Source organism: Eumetopias jubatus, unplaced genomic scaffold (genome assembly GCF_037043125.1).
Source record: "Eumetopias jubatus isolate StellerSeaLion01/CBP00866 unplaced genomic scaffold, mEumJub1_p1.0 scaffold_13, whole genome shotgun sequence".
NCBI classification, from domain to species: domain Eukaryota; kingdom Metazoa; phylum Chordata; class Mammalia; order Carnivora; family Otariidae; genus Eumetopias; species Eumetopias jubatus.
In genome coordinates, this window is record NW_028274819.1 from 8821271 (window position 1) to 8834987 (window position 13717).

Genomic DNA, 13717 nt, shown 5'->3' on the forward strand with positions numbered 1-13717 from the left:
TGAACATGCATTATCCTTAAAGGAAAGAGAAGAATGCCCTGAACTCAGTTCAGAGTTTGGTGATAGATGTGTCTTCTGCTTGCTAATACCCACAGAGGGTGAATCCCCCAGCAGGGAATAGACTTTGAGTGTATTTCACAACTCTGAGCACAGCCTACTATTAGGTAAATTAACTATGATTTTTCTCAAGGTCCTGTTGCATGAGTTCACAGCCGGGACATGTGAGTAGCAACCCGCGTCCAAGTGTGGGCTGCTGTATAAAGGTGCCAGGCAGTGCCCTTAGAAGGAGGAGGGGAAGACCCCTATTCCCTGACTGCTGTGTGGGTGGGCTACACCAGGACTCCGAGTTCTGACCAGTACAGTAGGAACACCCCGGTTGGGGAAGGCGTGGTTCCTCGCAAAAGCAAGTGCAGACTGGGTCTGCAGTCCCTCTGTTGCCGTATACCTTGCTGCTGTCACACCTCAGTCCCCACCTCAGGCCTACAGGATACCAGGGGTCCCACTTCCAGGGCATGATGGCACAAGATCTAATGGCCCGAGCTATGAATGGCTTGAACACCTGGTGCTGGTATCTAAAACACCCAAGGAAGTTACCACCCACCCCTTTGTCATGGCTATCACTGCAAAGTCTCCAAACCAATGGAAGACACTAGATGAGGCCCAACTCCTTCTCCATAAGATTGGTATGGTCAAGGGTTTCTCATTTTTTTGAACATAGCAACCCAGATGACCTGGATTTCATACCAAATTCTAAAAAGGCCCCTAATCGACCCTAAATCCAGAGAATTCTTCTTACAGGGACCCCTCCCCCACTGCAATTACAAGTCTGGACTCCTTTATTTCATGGGGCCTCCTATACTATTCAGGAGTCCTGGAGGGAATATACATATGTGGTCTGCCATGAAGGAAACACTCACACAGACTCCCAGAGTTAACAGTGCACACACAGGCAGCCCACAACCCCAGTGCCAGCCCTTGGGTTCCAGACCTTGCGACGCTCCTTGTAGAATACCCTTCCCACTTCCTGGTCCCAGAGCCCCATGCTAACCCTATTGGGAAGCAACACTTAAGATGATTCTAAACAGCTGGTTTACACTGGTAGCTCTGCCAACTGGGGTTTCTAATGATCTTATATCTGGACAGCCCTGGTGCAAACTCCTCTCCCTAAAACAAGCACCTACCTCACTACAGAGCCCAAAACTTCCCCCAACTGTGACTTAGCAGTCTCCCAGAGCATTACCCGTAGGGACTCGGTGGCTCCCTGGAGCTTGTCCCACCTCCTAGGAACAAACACCCATTTACAACTCTGGTGGTTCTATTAGACATAGGAGCTCAAGTCATGATAATTCCAAATAACCCTTCTCAATTCCCCAAGGAAACTTCCTACAGTCTACAAGGCATGGCAGGTAAAACTGTAAAGGGGGTGAATATTAATCTGGACGTGTCTACTGGCATCATATTTCTAGAAGAGTTGCCAGTGTTGGTGCCCCAACTAGCCCTCTTTTTCCTATGAGAGGTACAAAGGCCCTCACTCAGTGACACATCTGGGAATAAACTCAAATTCCTGGCCTTTCTCTTGGAAGCTTCCAAATGAGAACCCGCCCAGTTGTCAGGTCTAGTGAAAATGTTAAATACACCAAAATATTGGCTGAAGCAAAGTACAGAAGGCCTTTGGCCCTTCATTAGAGATATGCTTGACCCTGGGGTCATTAGGCCTACCACCTCACGATTTAAAAGCCCTGGACACTGTTAAAACTGACCACCAATGAATAGAGACTAACGATTGACTATCCAAACTTAAATGCACAGGCTCCTGCCATTAAGACCCCATGCCCTGTATTGTAGAGTTAACAGATGATATGCAAAGGCTCAGGGCCTCTCTCTGCTGTCCTAGCTGTTGTCAACGTGTTTTATTGGGTTCAAATTACCAAAGACTAACAGTCTCAATTTGCTTCCACTTTTGAGGCGACCCAGTATACCTTTACTCAGCTGCCCACGGGGATCTGAATAGCACCCCCATCACACATAGCTTCTGCAGACAAGATCCAAATCCACTCAAACTAACCCACTGCCACCTTCAACATCATATAGATGACATTCTACCACGGAGGTGTTCTGAAAACGCCATGCAGGAAGAGTTACATCTGGTGACACAACATTTATAGCAGAGAGGACATGCCATTGCCCTGGGTACGATCCAAGGACTGGCCACTGCTGCTGGGTTTCTGTGCAGAGTGTGGTCAGCTGAGGGCCACACAGTCACTTTCTCTGGAACACATCAACCCCTCACCATCAAGCCTCCTGTTTCAGCAGGCACAACACGTGTGAGGTGTGCCCTTTGGGGGGCAACACATTCCACACATATCCATTTTACGTAGGCCCATTGACACCGTTGCAAGCAAATCAGCCTCTTTCCCTCAGGGAGGACCTTACAGCAGGCCCTGCCAATAGTCCATCTGAGCTCAGACTTTTGAGTTGAGTTACTAGAGACACCTGATTATACCTGGTGGAGTTGCTGTCTAAACATGGCTCCATCTGATTGCCCATGGGTTCTGGACCAACTGTCCTCCCTAGACAGCAGCCTGGTATGCACCACGTGAGCACCAAATCTTGGCAGCCTACAGGGCCCTTTTAAAGAGGCATTAATGTGCTCAAAGTTCATACTGCTTCATGCACAAGGGCTATCCTGCTTTGGGTCAGAGATTCAACCCAGCAGAGCCTTGGCACGGCCCCTGAGGCCTCACTGGGCCCTTCAGGAAAGTGCTAAACCTCATGTTAAGGGCCTTTCCAAATTATAGGATGATGTAGCCTCCCCTGTGCTGAGCCTCTTGCCCACTGGCACTGAGACGCAGCTAGCACCCTCCCCACTGCCAGCCCCTCTAGCGGTCTGGGGAGTCCACTGGAACCAACAATTTACAGTGGAAAAGGAATTGGAGTTTTTCACTGAGAGCAGCAACCTTCTTGTATGCAAGGCAGCCCACTGGGACACTGTAACATCTCATCCTGCTAGTGGCCTATCTCTAGTCGGGAAGGCTTTCCTGGCTCAGTCCAACTAGCAGAATCAGTAGCGATGTGCCTGGCTCCACACAGGCCACAAAAATGAGACTGCCAAGAACACTCCTTTTTTCTGACTTCTGGGCGGTAGCCAATGGGCTCATCGTCTGGCCTAGACAATGGCAAAAGGGCAGTTTCATGATTCAGGGAAAGCCTATCTGGGGTGCCTCATTCGGAGACAAATAGCCAACTCACACATGCTGATTATGGTCATTCGTATCTGCACACACACACACACACACACACACACACACACATGCACACACATGAACACACGCAAGCAGACACCAGAAACATATTATAACTACATGGCAGATCCCTATCCAAAGACATGCATGTTTCAAGACCCCACATGAACGACCTCCCAGAGTACCAGACATTGCCGCAAACACAACTATTCCTTCTGAGATGGCATACCCACTAGTGGAGGGGACCTATATTACATCAGGCCACCGGGGAGTGACAGCGCTCACTGACTGGGTGTGCAGACATGGCCCGTATGGAGCCTTCACCTGGGCTCTAGCCAAAGTTGTGGTAGATAATTGCCTCCTTTGTTCCCAAACAAAACCCTGAAAGTCTCCCAGGTGGAGCCTTGGCCTCCAGGGTGATAGACCCTGCTGGGGATGAAAATGTGTTTCATTGGGCCACTGCTGCCTCCTGCTGGAGTTATCAGGTATGTACCCACCATCACTGATACCTTCCCTGGACTCCTGCGGGCAGCTCTCTCCAGCATGCTGCCTCCTATCAGGTGATTTCCTTCTTCACCAGATACGTGTTCATCCCCTTCGATCCACCAGACATTACAGATTCAGATCAAGGTGCCCATTTCACCTCCCAAGTGTTCAATCATGGGCTCTAGAACATGGGATCTCATGGAATTTCCACCTACTTTAAGCGTCCCCCACGGCCAGACATAGACAACAATGGCCTACTCAGAAACAGGCTCCTCAAGCTTTTATGTTTTTTGCTTTTTTAAAGATTTTATTTATTTATTTGAAAGAAAGAGTGTGTGAGCAGGGGGAGGGCAAAGGGAGAGGGAGAAGCAGACTCCCCGCTAAGCAGGGAGCCCAATGCCGGGCTCAATCCCAGGACCCTGAGATCAGGACCTGAGCCAGTCAGACACTTAACTGACTGAGCCCCTCCTCAAGCTTTTAAACAATAAGTGGTTCTCCAGATGGGCAGAAATTTTATCCCAGTCTCTAATGCTGCCTGATTCCTGGCCCTAAAATCTCCAAACACCCTACACTAACCACCAAGTCTCCTCCAAAGCCTCCATGTTCGAACTTCCAGGGAACCCCTACACCTTTGACCTCAGGGAAGACATCACTCACATGCTCATCAGATGAATGTTTATCTTACCATTTTGATTTTTTGATCATCTTGCCACCTACCACACACTGGTGACCTGATTGAGGGCAGACTGTGCAATATGACCCTCTTATAATGGAGAGCCCAAGGGGACAAACCCCTCCCAAATTGCTTAGAGATTATGATTATATATATGTTATTGGCCTAGATGAGGCAAAGGCTAATGGCTTTGCCTCACTATTCAGGTTATAAAGGTTAGTTAATTAAAATAAATTCATTGAAAATTTGCCAGGAGATTAAAATTAGAGCTCCAGGGCCCACTAGTGGAATTGTGTGGCTCTCAGAGAGAGAAAAAAGAGGCCTCTCACCTAGTGGATGCCAGTCACGTTAGAAAATGAAATCCACAACAGATTTCCAGGATCCAGTGGCCCCTGTCGGCAGGGCTGGATGCTGCCCTGTCACTCATGGTGTTTGGCCGAGCTGCCTGAGGGAGCTGACGCCAGGCCCCCATGCAAGTGCATGTCTAGATCACAGCCCCAGGGTCCAGGCAAATGCAAGTTCCTGCCATGACTTCCAACAGCTCTTGTCATCGACGGTCTCCCCTGCTTCCCACCACCTGTATGCCTTATGCACCCCTTCAATAAGACCCCCATGGGGCTTATTACTAAAACCCCACTCTTTTGGTCTGCACTGACCAATGTAGCCCTAGCTCACGGAACACCAAAGCACGCCACCCACACACCCTAATAAAGGCATGGGCCCCAAGTCTTGTTGCTCTTTCTCTCTGCACCCTGCCTCGTCCTCCTCACGCTGCCCTTTGAGGTATGCTCCAGATAAGATTGGGTACTTTGAACTGGTGCTACAATAAGGACGAGGACTTCGGGAATCTTGAAAGGAACGAGAATGTGGCTCCGAAAGGGATGGTTTACAGAACCTTCTTTAAGGGGCTGTCTGTGGGCATGTCCAGGAAGAAGCTCTAACACTACAATTAGGAGAGAGAATTTGCCATAATTTCTAGCATCTCTCCATTGTTTTCTGATGTCACCATCAATTTCCCAACTTTTCTTTTTATAAAAATCCTTTCAAGAATTACTCCAAGGGGTGCCTGGGTGGCTCAGTTGGTGAAGCATCTGCCTTCAGCTCGGGTCATGATCCCAGAGTCCTGGGATCAAGTCCCGCATCAGGCTCCCTGCTCAGCAGGGAAATTGCTTCTCCCTCTGCCCCTCCCCCTGTTCCTGTGAGCTCTCTCTCTCTCTCAAATAAATAAATAAAATCTTAAAAAAAAAAACTACTACAAAACACAAAGTAAATGAAATGTGTTCACTGGTAATCCTATTGCAAATTGACCACCATGGGAAAACATGCCCAGGTGTCTGCAGGACGCTTCTGATGCTCGGCGTCAAGCTGGAAGGAAACTGGTCCAACTCTCTCTCCACAGCATTTCAGATTCGTGCTCACTCTACTTCCTGACCACTGATTTTTCTCTATCACTTTTCTCTTGCGTCTCTCTTTTTTATTCTTATAAAAATGTTTATCACTTTCTGTCTGCTCGCTTTGGGTTTAGTTTTCTTTTTTTTTAATTTCAAAGATTGAAATTTAAGTTACTGATTTGCATTTCTTTCTTCTTTAACATAGTTATTTATTGCCATGTATTTTCTCTGAACACTGCTTTCGTGCATCTCATAAATTTTGGTATGCTGCACTCTCATTTTCATTAATTTCAAAGAATTTTCCAGTTTTCCCTGTGATTTCTCCTGTAGCTAACAGTTAGAGAGAAGCACATTCCTAAAGTCCCCACATACTGGTAAGTCTCTCAAAATTTATTTTGTGGATTTCTAATTTAATTCCATTGTGGTCAGAAAACATACTTTGTGTTATTTCAATCCTTTACTATGTCTCAAGGCTTCTTTAATGGGCTAATCTGTAATCTATTCGGGAGAATGCTTCATGTGAGAAGCATTTTGATGAGAAGAATATTGTGATGTGTCGGGGAAAGTGTTCTATATTTGTTAGTTCTGGTGGGTTTATGGGATTAAATCTTCTATGCCCTTGCTGATATTCAGCCTAAGTGTTTTTTTTGTTATATAAAGTGGGTTATGGAAGCTTCCAACTATTATTGTTGCATTTTCTATTTCTGCCTTTGATTCTGTCGATTTTTGCTTCATGTGTTTTAGGGTTCTTCATGTCTTTTAGGGTTCATGTGGATTAATAATTATATCTTTATAATAAATTGACCTGCTTACCATCCTAAAATGTCCCTCTTTTGCCTTAGTTATTATCTTTTTTCAAAAATATTTTATTTATTTATGTGACAAAGAGAGAGAGAGAGAGAGACAGCGAGATAAGGAACACAAGCAGGGGGAGTGGGAGAGGGAGAAGCAGGCTTCCCGGGGAGCAGGGAGCCCGATGCGGGGCTCGATCCCAGGACCCTGGGATCATGACCTGAGCCGAAGGCAGATGCTTAATGACTGAGCTACCCAGGCATCTTGCCTTAGTTGATATCTTAAAGTCTATTTTTGTGAAATTTGTACAGCCATACTAGCTGTCTTGTAGCCGTTGTTTGAATGGTATGTCTTTTTTTATATCCTGTTACTTCCCATTAATCTGTATCTTTGAATCAAAAGTATATTTTCTGAAGACAGCATGCTGCTGGGTATTGTTTTTATCCACTTTGATTGCATTGTAAATGTTATCGATATGGTTGGAATCACATCAATTATTTTGCTTTTCTTTTTCTTTATGCCTCCTCACTATTTTGTTCCTCTGATCCTCTTTCAAAATCACCTTTTGTTTCAAGTGAATATTTCTAGGACATCATTAAATTCATGTAAGGATTTTTAACTATCATTTTATCAGTGGTTGCTCAGAGGTCTCTCTAGAGCTTACAGTACATGTCATAACCTACCAGAAACAATTTTGTTTCTACTCCCTGGATTTCATTATGATAAAGAAACTTCACTCTGCTGTAGCTCTATTTCTTCCCTTAACCATTTTTGTGCTATTATCATTAGGCAGACTAATATGTTTTCTTTAAGATTCAATTAATTAATTTAATTAATTAATTTTTTTGAGGGGGGAGAGGGAGAGACAGAATCTCAAGCAGGTTCCACGCCCAGTGCAGAGCCCAAGCGGGGCTCAAGCTCACCACCCTGAGATCATGACCTGAGCCAGAATCAAGAGTTAGACACCTAGCTGACTGAGCCACCCAGGCACCCTAGGCATACTAATATGTTAATAGAATATACTTTTCGGAGTCTAAAACAGTTACTCCATACCTCTGAACATATTTGAACATATTTTCATATTTATTGGTGTCTTGCATTTCTCTAATTGTTCAGCGATGTTCCTTGTGCACTTTCTTTAATCCAGTGTTTGTTATACTTGTTGCCTTGAAAGAGCTCATGATATTGGAATATTAGTAATAGTTTCTTATAGATGTTACAAATAGCTTTCTCATTAATTGTTGGCTTTTAATTGTTGCACTATTTTATTTCACAAAATGTGTGTGTTTTTAAAAGTCATACAATTAAGAGAAATTTTTCAAGGAATGTAAAAATTACCCAAATATCCATGACAGATAAATAAAAACTGGTATTTTTTATAGTTTTTAAAAAGTTTTTATTTAATTTACAGTGAGTTAACATATAATGTAATATTAGTTCCAGGTGTACAGTATAGTGATTCAACATTTCCATATATCACGAGGTGCTCATCACAACAAGCATCCTTCTTATGTTCCATCCCCTGTTTCACCCAACTCCCCAGACTCCCTTCCTCTCTGACAACCATCACATTTTTCTCTGTAATCAAGAGTCTGGGGCGCCTGGGTGGCTCAGTCGGTTAGGCGTCTGCCTTCAGCTCAGGTCATGATCCCAGTGTCCTGGGATCGAGCCTCATGACAGGCTCTCTACTCAAAAGGAGCTGGCTTCTCCCTCTCTCTCTGGCACTCCCCACTGCTTGTGCTCTCTGTCTCTCTCAAATAAATAAATAAAATCTTTAAAAAGAAAAGAGTCTGTTTCTCAGTTTGCCTCTTTCTCCCCTTTTATGTCCCTTTGCTCATTTGTTTTATTTCTTAAATTCCACATATGAGTGAAATCATATGGTATTTGTCTTCCCGTTTATTCTTCCTAATTAATTTCTAATTAAATGTTTTCTCTTCAGAAATATTTAAATGTTAATGTGAGCAATTTATCTTTACATCTTTGATTACTTAAATTGCATTTATGGTATGAAAATCCTTCACCTTCTGAAGATCTGATGTTTGTATTTTCATACAGTATTTTTTTACCACTTCTTTAAAATTTTAGCTCTTAAATTAATTAGAATTTATTCTGGTGTAATATAAAGCTATAATATTATTTCCTCAAAGACTTCAAAATAATTTTTTCTAGAACTATACTTTCTTTCCTCACTCTTTCTAACTTCACCAATATCATATCATAAATTTTTCTATATATGCCGGGGGGTCTTCCTGAACAAAATTGTTCTATAGATTTGCTAGAAATTATTTTGATTCTGAGACTTACAGAGACTCCTCTTAGTATTCAGCAGAGGGCCCCTCACAAGTACTCAGTTGAGTATTTGTGTGTGTGAGAAAAATATGTAAGGATGGAGAAAAATCTACCCTAGATGATTAGAGGTTATAGTCCCTGGATTTCATACCAACATGGGAATAATGCCTGCTCCTATCATCCAGAGTAAAAATACTTCATAATTCAAATAGGGTTTTAATAGCATTCTCAGAACGCTTTGATTCAGTAGAGGAAAAAGCTAAATGCTCCTCTTGTGTCACCTAAAGACATTTAAAAGCAAGACCCAACAAGATCAGTGTTTTCAAGCAATTTAAGTATCTCGCATACAGCTCAATAATATTTTTAGGAATACAAAAATATCCAGTGCCCAGAAAGATAAAGTCAGAGTGCTTGGCTTCCAATCAAAAATTACCAGGCAAACAAAGAAATAAGAAAATAAGATCCATGGTAAGGAAAAAAGTCACTCAAGAAGAAATAGATAAATTGAATAGTCCTATAACTAGTACATAAAATAAGTTTATAGTTTAACATCCTCCTACAAAGAAAACTATAGGTATCCTCACTGAAAGCTTTTACCAAATATTTAAAGAAGGTTAATTCCACTTGTACACAAACTCCTTCAGGAGTAGAAAAGAAGAGAATGTTCCCCAACATTCTGTGTAGCCAGCACTATTCTGATATCCAAAGTAGATAAAGATAGAAGAGTAAAGTACAGACCAATAACTCTCGTTAACATGGATGCAAAATTCTTACTAACATCTTAGCAAATCAAATAAAATAGTTTTATTTTAAAGTTTACTACATCCTGACCAAGTAGGTATATCTTAGTGGTTAGCTTAACATTTAAAAATATATAAATGTAGGGGCACCTGGGTGGCTCAGTCATTAAGCATCTGCCTTCGGCTCAGGTCATGATCCCAGGGTCCTGGGATGGAGCCCTGTGTCTGGCTCCCTGCTCAATGGGAAGCCTGTTTCTCCCTCTCCCACTCCCTCTGCTTGTGTTCCCTCTCTCACTGTCTGTCTCTCTCTCTCTGTCAAAAAAATAAATAAAATCTTTAAATATATACATATGTATATAATTCACCACTTAATGAGACTAAGCAAGAAAAACCATATGTTCATCTCAATTTTTTTATTTTTATTTTTTATTATTATGTTATGTTAATCACCATACATTACATCATTAATTTTTGATGTAGTGTTCCATGATTCATTGTTTGCATATAACACCCACTGCTCCATGCAGAATGTGCCCTCTTTAATACCCATCACCAGGCTAACCCATCACCCTACCCTCCTCCCCTCTAGAACCCTCAGTTTGTTTTTCAGAGTCCATAATCTCTCATGGTTCGTCTCCCCCTCCGATTTCTCCCCCTTCATTCTTCCCCTCCTGCTATCTTCTTCTTCTTTTTTTTTTAAACATATAATGTATTATTTGTTTCAGAGGTACAGATCTGTGATTCAACAATATCTCATCTCAAAATCTACTGGAAAATATGAAGGTTTGTAGAACTGCAAAGTGAAGCTGGACAAAGGGTGCTTTTCTGGAGACCCAGGCAGGAATCTTTCTGAACAAAAACATGAAAATCACTGGTGCCCCTTCTTTGTTCTCCAGCCTATAATTTTGGAGTTGTATAGAGCTGCTAGAATCTTGATACCTCAGATGGAGAGGTTTTGAAGTATATACCCACCAAATCACCCTGGAATCCTGCCAACTTAGAACTGAGCCTCCGAGTTAAAATCACACACACTTGTAGAACATCATCACCTAACATGCCAACTGCATTTGTGGACTGCCTGATATTTCTGGTTTTATGCTTTTTGTCTCATCGAATCTCTGTATCCACAGGAATAAGCCAAGTCCTTTGTACGTTGTACAAGCTTAACAAGTGTTTGCTGAACTAAAAATTGAATAAAACTCTTAATGTAATGCTGATTGTAATATAATGCATGCTTAATTTTTTATTATAGCATGCTTTCACCTTTATGAATGCCCACTGTAGCAAACCCTCACCCACAATGAGAATAATTAGCACTTTAAAATCTGCTGTCATAGGGGCGCCTGGGTGGCTCAGTCAGTTAAGGATTCCAGAGTCCTGGGATCGAGTATCACATCCGGCTCCCTGCTCAGCAGGGAGTCTGCATCTCCTTCTCCCTCTACTCCTGCTCATTCTCTCTCTCTCTCTCTCAAATAAATAAAATTAAATTTTAAAAAAATCTGCTGTCATGAAAATGAAAGCTTATAGCCAAAGTGGGTTTGTCTTAAATTACTATTATATTTGAACAGCTTTCCATATAAGCATCCATGTCATTTGGAATATAATTTTTAATTTAGTGATTTTATTAAATATGTATGCATTTTGAAAATTGCTTATCCTATTATTTACCCTTCAATTTTGATAATATTTTTATAATATCTAAAACGATGTATGGTAATTATTTAAATTATGAAAAAGGAAAACTATAAAGAAAAAGTAATAATCACTTAAAATTCCATCACTGAAAGATCACCATGTTTATCATTTCAATAAATGTTTTTCTGAAGGGCACATAATCTTTCTATTTGCCAGTGATTTATGATATCAAGACAAACACAAGCTGTCAACTCAACCCTAAATATTTAAATGAGCTTATATCAAAATTAACACCAGTTTCTACCCCATAACAACACAACAAAAAGTATCATGTATTAAGTGCATATATATTGGTATCTGTTTCTGGATTTTTTCTGATTTATGGTTGCAGATACTACATTGTTCTAATTGTTGTAGATTTATGATGGAGTTTACCATATGATGCTCCATATACATTAGCCAGCTACATTTTTTTAACTTCTTTTTTTTAATTAAACTCCAAAGATATAATAGCTACAGGAGTCATTGAATCAATAATTGTTTTTCATTTATTTCACCCATCCCCCCACCTACCTACCCTCTGGTACCCATCCGTTTGTTCTCTATAGTTAAGAGTCTGTTTCTTGGTTTCTCTCTCTCTCTCTCTTTTTTTTTTCTTTGCTCATTTGTTTTGTTTCTTAAATTTCACAAATAAGTGAAATAATATGGTATTTGTCTTTCTCTGTCTGACTTAATTCATTTAGCATTATACTCTCTAGTTCCATTCATGTTGTTGCAAATGGCAAGATTTCATTCTTTTTATGGCTAAATAATAGTCCATATATATATCACAGCCTCTTTTTCAACAATTTTCAACAATTTTTTAAATTTGAGAATGAGAGAGAGACAGAGATATTAAGAGAGAGCAAGAGCAGGGAGGAGAGGGAGAAGCAGGCTCCCCACTGAGCAGGGAGCTCGACATGGGGCTTGATCCCAGGACCCTGGGACCATGACCTGAGCTGAAGGCAGATGCTTCACCAACTGAGCTACCCAGGCACCCTTATATCATAGCTTCTTTATCCATTCATCTATCCATGGACACTTGGGCTGCTTCCATAGTTTGGCTATTGTAAATAATGCTGGAATAAACATAAAGAAGCATGTATCCCTTTGACTTAGTGTTTTTGTATTTTTTGGGTAAACACTCAACAGTGCAATTCTGAATCATAAAGTAGTTCTATTTTTAATTTTTTCAGAAGGGGGAGGGGAAGAGGGAGAGGGAGATAGAATCTTAAGTCCAATGAGGGGCTCGATTTCATGACCCTGAGATCATGACCTGGATGGAAATCGAGAGTCAGACATTTAACTAACTGAGCCACCCAGGTGCCCCTCTATTTTTAATTTTTTGAGGAACCTCCATACTGATTCCAGAGTGGCTGAACCAGTTTGTGTTTCCACTAAGAGTGCAAGAGGGTTCCTTTTTCTACACATCCTCACCAACATTTGTTGTTTCTTCTTTTTTATTTTAGCCATTCTGACAGGTGTGAGGTGATATCCCACTGTAGTTTTGATTTGCATTTCTCTGATGATGAGTGATGTTGAGCATCTTTTTATGCCTGTTGGTCATCTGAATGTCTTCTTTGGAGAAATGTCTATTTATGTCTTCTGCAGGAAGAGAAGCCATATCTAGAAGAATGTTAGACATAAGAAACCAAGAATGGAAACTTCTATTTGGGAAAAAATGTCAGAATTTGGGTCCCAATAAAGGAAAGTTGCAGATAATTGATTTTCTGCCCAATATAAAAAGAAATCTAATTATAGCTTTATAATATTGGAAAAGACTCTATTGTAAGGGAGTAAGCCTGTATCATTAATGATATTCTAAGGAGTAGAGTCCACCAATCTGTAATGCTGTAAGGTATATACTTGCATTCCACCAACGGTGCAAGAGGGTTCCTGTTTTTCCACACTCATTTCTTCCTGTGTTATTGATTTTTGCCATTCTGACAGGTGTGAGGCGCTATCTCATTGTAGTTTTGATTTGCGTTTCCCTCATGATGAGCGATGTTGAGTATCTTTCATGTGTCTGTTGGCCATCTGAATGTCTTCTTTGGAGAAATGTCTATTCGTGTCTTCTGCCCCTCTCTTTGATTGGATTATTTGGTGTTCTGGTTGTTGAGTTGTACCATTTCCTTATGTATTTTAGATACTAACCCTTTACTCAATATGTCATTTGCAAATATCTTCTCCCATGCAGTAGGTTGCCATTTAGTTTTGTCGATTTTTTCCTTTGCTGTGCAGAAGCTTTTTATTTTTATGTCATCCCAATAGTTTATTTTTGCTGTTATTTCCCCTACCCCAGGAGATATATCTAGAAAAATGTTGCTACAACTGATGCCAGAGAAATTACTGCCTCTTCAAGGATTTTTACGGTTTCAGGTCTCACATTTAGGTCTTTAATCCATTTTTACTTTATTTTTGTGTATGGTG